General features: G+C 45.4%; 1 protein-coding gene across 1 annotated transcript in view; it reads right to left on the reverse strand.

The window, feature by feature from the left end:
- The window catches only part of LOC135546656 (metabotropic glutamate receptor 5-like), a 130,267-nt gene extending 127,492 nt beyond the window's left edge, over positions 1–2,775 (reverse strand). The window contains exon 1 of the mRNA XM_064975254.1: positions 2,423–2,775. The gene's annotated coding sequence lies outside the window, so the exon portion shown is untranslated. The remainder of the gene's footprint in view (positions 1–2,422) is intronic.
- Positions 2,776–7,184: the final 4,409 nt, after the last annotated feature.

Genomic DNA, 7,184 nt, shown 5'->3' on the forward strand with positions numbered 1-7,184 from the left:
CATACATCTGCTCAAATAGGCATGAACGTTGTTCAGCCCGTTGGCTACAGAGGTCACTGCGCTTATCGCCGGTATAAATTGTCAATAGGCTAGCCTGCCACATTCAACACACCACGGTTATCCCGTTAAATAAACCGCGTTGATACGCCGAACAATCAACAGTCTGGGAGATTTAAGTTGCCCATAGATTTCGTCATTGATTGGTTGAGTAAACAACGGGTGAGGATAGCAGGATTTTTCACATGATGTGCCTGTGCCCATTGAATAGGATATATGTGCCTTTGTAGCCTATGGATGCCCTTGTGAAGTCTACCAACGGGAATGTGCTCCAAGCAGGGGCAGACTGGCCATCTAGCATTTCGGGCAAATGCCAGATAGGCTGGTCCCTTTTTAGCCCAGTGGGCCTAACTAACTTGTTGTTTTTTTCTCAGCAAAATGATCATTAGCCAGATAATGATGGTATTAATTAAGGGAAATGGGCCGGTGTGTTAGAAATGGCCAGGACGATTTCTGATCCCAGTCTGCTCCTGGCTCCATGGCTAAACAATGTCAAATAAGGAGACATGGCAATGGTCTGTCTGTCTTTCTGTCTGTCTCATAGCTTGTGTAAACGGGACGGATCTGGTAGCTGTATGCGCTTGTCCTCCAGAGCTGTCCGCGGTGCTGAAATTGAGTCGTCGCGCGCATCACCGTTTGCCCAGACAACCATCGCAGAGAAGAGAGTTCTGTAACTTTTATATTTCCCTTGACAATGTCAACATCAAAACCCTCACCGGTCAAAAAGACTTAAAGACAGAAGACTGGCTGCCACACGGAATGATGTTACCGAGGGGAGGTGTGTGTGGGGGGGTGGGGAGTAAATAGAGCGGAGGCTATCTGCTGTGTCTCACTGTTGCATTACACAGGCTGAACGCGCCGTTACGTTACATCCAAATGTACACACATAGAGCCTTACCGTGTCAATCTGCGACTTCGTTCCTTTCCACAGGATAAAGGCAGAACACGCACCGACTGCTCGCGACCAAGGCCACAGCTCGAGCTCTTCTCGTCTTCATGTCACGCACAAACTCTGCCGGTGCGATGTCTGCTCACGCATCGCGCGCCAAACCCCTAGTCTAACCCCCTCCTCTCAACCAGTATGTCTCGCGACAGGGCAGGTGACCTGGCAGCTCTCTATATCCACACACTGTGCTGAGGAGTGACTATCATGGCAGTCTGTCTATCTGACACAACTCCACTCAGGGAGAACTGCAGTTGGTGAGCTTGGGTTTTTTGTTTGGGTTATTTCCTGCGGCGCGTGCAGCCTTCAGACCGCAAGGTGACTGCCTCGCGTCCTTCGAAACCCCGCTCAGCGCGCGCCCTCCCTTCCAGCGAAGATGTTTGTGAATGAATTCCCGCATCGAACCTGTGACACTAGGCTGAATCACCAAATACACACTGATCATCAGATCACACACACGTGTGTGTGTGTGTGTGTGTGTGTGTGTGTGTGTGTGTGTGTGTGTGTGTGTGTGTGTGTGTGTGTGTGTGTGTGTGTGTGTGTGTGTGTGTGTGTGTGTGTGTGTGTGTGTGTGTGTGGCCTTTCAAACGGATTATGTCAAGTCTACCACCCGATGACCATCCTGAGACATTGATGGAATGAGCGACGAGGTGCGTTTATCGATCCACGACACTGTCACTAATCTCTCTCTCTCTCGTTCTCTCGATCTCTCTCTCACACACACACACACACACACACACACACACACACACACACACACACACACACACACACACACACACACACACACACACACACACACACACACACACACACACACACACACACACACACACACACACACACACACACACACACACATATAAGGCTCAGTAGCACAAACAGCAGTCTGAACCAGGCGGGCACAACACACAGAGGCGGGCTATTACCTACCTTATAAGCTCTCTAATAGTAGTATCGCCCATCACACAGAGCTTTGATTGTTGTATTGCAGGCAGTCAAAATATACTTTGGTGCTAAAACGTTCCCGATATCATATATTATTTACAATTAATAGAAACATGAATATCGTCCACACTAATTCCAGGATGACACAAATAGCGCGGGAATCGAATCAGACCAACCGGGCTCTGACACAATGGCCGTTAATGCACGGTAAAGCTCGAGTAAACAGCCGTCTGCCCTCTGCTGGCCTGCCCGCCTCTCAACGTGAATACACACATCTAACATGTTCATCATTCGTTTAGAACAAAATAATACAACTCAACAGTATCAAAGAAAACGCTTAAAAGTAAATAAAAAATGAATGACTTTGTATTTGTTGCTTTTTACAAATTGACTGTTCTGTTGATAACATGTTTTTTTACTGAATGTAAGACTAGCCAAAAAGTTAAATGGGAAAAGCTATTTGAATAGGCCTACCTCAACTTGACCACCGTGCATGTTCTGGAGAAACCCCACTCCACGTACTGATCAGAGCATCATGGTCGTGATGAATCCACGTTTTCACTATGGCAACGACGGAACACAGTCAGTTCCTGCGCTCTTTCGCTCGCTGTCTGTCGCGCTTTGCTCTGCGCGGCTCCAATATGGGGGCTTCATCGCGGCCACGCTCTGCGCGTCACAGGCCAACTACCGATCTGACAGTCTCCTCTCTATCTCTCTCTATATATATCCCTCTCTATCTCTATCTCTATGTCTCTCTTCCTCTCTCTCCGTATCTCTCTCTGTCTATCAAGCTACATTCTGTGTTCTCTCTCTTTTGAATACAGTATGTACAGGCTAAGTGTGTTTGTGTTAATGGATGGATAGATGTGCACATACAGATTCAGGGGGAGTGTTTAGGGGCTTGGCCACAAACAAGGCCAGAATTAAATCGGCAGCCAAATGCAAGAGGGATTAGAAGACACACACACATGCACATGCACACGCACACGCACACACACGCACACAGCAGCGCTGGGTAGGGTGCACCTTTTGCAGGCTCCCTAGACTTTGCTATTTACTCAAAACAATTGTGCTTGCTAAATTACTATTCTATGTTTTATCTCATTATTATTAGTAAATATCTTTATGACTTTCTTTACTCATTCATTTATTTTATTGTTGCTGAACTGCTGAGAGGTGAGACTGTTGAGAGGTGAGCCTGTCCAGAGGTGAGCCTGTCGAGAGGTGAGCCTGTCGAGAGGTGAGCCTGTCGAGGGGTGAGCCTGTCGAGGGGTGAGCCTGTCGCGAGGTGAGCCTGTCGATAGGTGAGCCGGTTGATACGTGAGCCGGTCGAGAGGTGAGCCTGTCGATAGGTGAGCCTGTCGATAGGTGAGCCTGTCGATAGGTGAGCCTGTCGAGAGGTGAGCCTGTCGAGAGGTGAGCCTGTCGAGAGGTGAGCCTGTCGATAGGTGAGCCTGTCGAGAGGTGAGCCTGTCGATAGGTGAGCCTGTCGATAGGTGAGCCTGTCGATAGGTGAGCCTATCCATAGGTGAGCCTGTCGATAGGTGAGCCTGTCGTTAGGTGAGCCTGTCGATAGGTGATCCTGTCGATAGGTGAGCCTGTCGAGAGGTGAGCCTGTCGATGGGTGAGCCTGTCGATAGGTGAGCCTGTCGATAGGTGAGCCTGTCCATAGGTGAGCCTGTCGATAGGTGAGCCTGTCGTTAGGTGAGCCTGTCGATAGGTGATCCTGTCGATAGGTGAGCCTGTCAATAGGTGAGCCTGTCGATAGGTGAGCCTGTCCATAGGTGAGCCTGTCGATAGGTGAGCCTGTCCATAGGTGAGCCTGTCGATAGGTGAGCCTGTCCATAGGTGAGCCTGTCGAGAGGTGAGCCTGCAGGTAAGCATTTCATTGCCAGCCAAGTCACCCGTGGTACACGTCAGTATCTGACGCCAATCCATGTCTGAGGACGCCAGGAGATGACATGGACACCGGACAGTAGGGGCAACAGAGATGACATGGACACCGGACAGTAGGGGCAACAGAGATGACATGGACACCGGACAGTAGGGGCAACAGAGATGTCATGGACACCGGACAGTAGGGGCAACAGAGATGACATGGACACCGGACAGTAGGGGCAACAGAGATGACATGGACACCGGACAGTAGGGGCAACAGAGATGACATGGACACCGGACAGTAGGGGCAACAGAGATGACATGGACACCGGACAGTAGGGGCAACAGAGATGACATGGACACCGGACAGTAGGGGCAACAGAGATGACATGGACTCCGGACAGTAGGGGCAACAGAGATGACATGGACACCGGACAGTAGGGGCAACAGAGATGACATGGACTCCGGACAGTAGGGGCAACAGAGATGACATGGACACCGGACAGTAGGGGCAACAGAGATGACATGGACACCAGACAGTAGGGGCAACAGAGATGTCATGGACACAGGACAGTAGGGGCAACAGAGATGACATGGACACCGGACAGTAGGGGCAACAGAGATGACATGGACACCGGACAGTAGGGGCAACAGAGATGACATGGACACCGGACAGTAGGGGCAACAGAGATGACATGGACTCCGGACAGTAGGGGCAACAGAGATGACATGGACACCGGACAGTAGGGGCAACAGAGATGACATGGACTCCGGACAGTAGGGGCAACAGAGATGACATGGACACCGGACAGTAGGGGCAACAGAGATGACATGGACACCGGACAGTAGGGGCAACAGAGATGACATGGACACCGGACAGTAGGGGCAACAGAGATGACATGGACTCCGGACAGTAGGGGCAACAGAGATGACATGGACACCGGACAGTAGGGGCAACAGAGATGACATGGACTCCGGACAGTAGGGGCAACAGAGATGACATGGACTCCGGACAGTAGGGGCAACAGAGATGACATGGACACCGGACAGTAGGGGCAACAGAGATGACATGGACACCGGACAGTAGGGGCAACAGAGATGACATGGACACCGGACAGTAGGGGCAACAGAGAGCGTTGTTACCTTCAAGTAGGTTTCAGTTTTGCTTGTGTGTTGTGGACAAGGATGGTGGATAGGCGTCAGCATCTGCCTCTGGTTGCAAGTTCAAATCCAGCAATGGAAAGTCGTTTTTTAGTATTTTGTTTTAAGCCTATCACAAACCTTAACCATAACCTTAACCCTAACCTTAAACATTCAGAGTTAATGCCTAAACTTAACCGTAAACACTTTGAAAATTGATGTTTGCAACGACTTTGATATTTGACGTTTGAGAAACATGGATGTATATAAGACAAATCAACTAACTGTGTACTACATGTACTGTATATAGGACAAATCAACTAACTGTGTACTACATGTACTGTATATAGGACAAATCAACTAACTGTGTACTACATGTACTGTATACAGGACAAATCAACTAACTGTGTACTACATGTACTGTATATAGGACAAATCAACTAACTGTGTACTACATGTACTGTATATAGGACAAATCAACTAACTGTGTACTACATGTACTGTATATAGGACAAATCAACTAACTGTGTACTACATGTACTGTATATAGGACAAATCAACTAACTGTGTACTACATGTACTGTATATAGGACAAATCAACTAACTGTGTACTACATGTACTGTATATAGGACAAATCAACTAACTGTGTACTACATGTACTGTATATAGGACAAATCAACTAACTGTGTACTACATGTACTGTATATAGGACAAATCAACTAACTGTGTACTACATGTACTGTATATAGGACAAATCACCTAACTGTGTACTACATGTACTGTATATAGGACAAATCAGCTAACTGTGTACTACATGTACTGTATATAGGACACATCAGCTAACTGTGTACTACATGTACTGTATATACGACAAATCAACTAACTGTGTACTACATGTACTGTATATAGGACAAATCAACTAACTGTGTACTACATGTACTGTATATAGGACAAATCAACTAACTGTGTACTACATGTACTGTATATAGGACAAATCAACTAACTGTGTACTACATGTACTGTATATAGGACAAATCAACTAACTGTGTACTACATGTACTGTATATAGGACAAATCAACTAACTGTGTACTCCATGTACTGTATATAGGACAAATCAACTAACTGTGTACTACATGTACTGTATACAGGACAAATCAACTAACTGTGTACTACATGTACTGTATACAGGACAAATCAACTAACTGTGTACTACATGTACTGTATATAGGACAAATCAACTAACTGTGTACTACATGTACTGTATATAGGACAAATCAACTAACTGTGTACTACATGTACTGTATATAGGACAAATCAACTAACTGTGTACTACATGTACTGTATATAGGACAAATCAACTAACTGTGTACTACATGTACTGTATATAGGACAAATCAACTAACTGTGTACTACATGTACTGTATATAGGACAAATCAACTAACTGTGTACTACATGTACTGTATATAGGACAAATCAACTAACTGTGTACTACATGTACTGTATATAGGACAAATCAACTAACTGTGTACTACATGTACTGTATATAGGACAAATCAACTAACTGTGTACTACATGTACTGTATATAGGACAAATCAACTAACTGTGTACTACATGTACTGTATATAGGACAAATCAACTAACTGTGTACTACATGTACTGTATATAGGACAAATCAACTAACTGTGTACTACATGTACTGTATATAGGACAAATCAACTAACTGTGTACTCCATGTACTGTATATAGGACAAATCAACTAACTGTGTACTACATGTACTGTATATAGGACAAATCAACTAACTGTGTACTACATGTACTGTATATAGGACAAATCAACTAACTGTGTACTACATGTACTGTATATAGGACAAATCAACTAACTGTGTACTACATGTACTGTATATAGGACAAATCAACTAACTGTGTACTACATGTACTGTATATAGGACAAATCAACTAACTGTGTACTACATGTACTGTATATAGGACAAATCAACTAACTGTGTACTACATGTACTGTATACAGGACAAATCAACTAACTGTGTACTACATGTACTGTATATAGGACAAATCAACTAACTGTGTACTACATGTACTGTATACAGGACAAATCAACTAACTGTGTACTACATGTACTGTATATAGGACAAATCAACTAACTGTGTACTCCATGTACTGTATACAGGACAAATCAACTAACGGTGTACTCCATG

Source organism: Oncorhynchus masou, chromosome 9, assembly GCF_036934945.1.
Source record: "Oncorhynchus masou masou isolate Uvic2021 chromosome 9, UVic_Omas_1.1, whole genome shotgun sequence".
Lineage (NCBI taxonomy): Eukaryota > Metazoa > Chordata > Actinopteri > Salmoniformes > Salmonidae > Oncorhynchus > Oncorhynchus masou.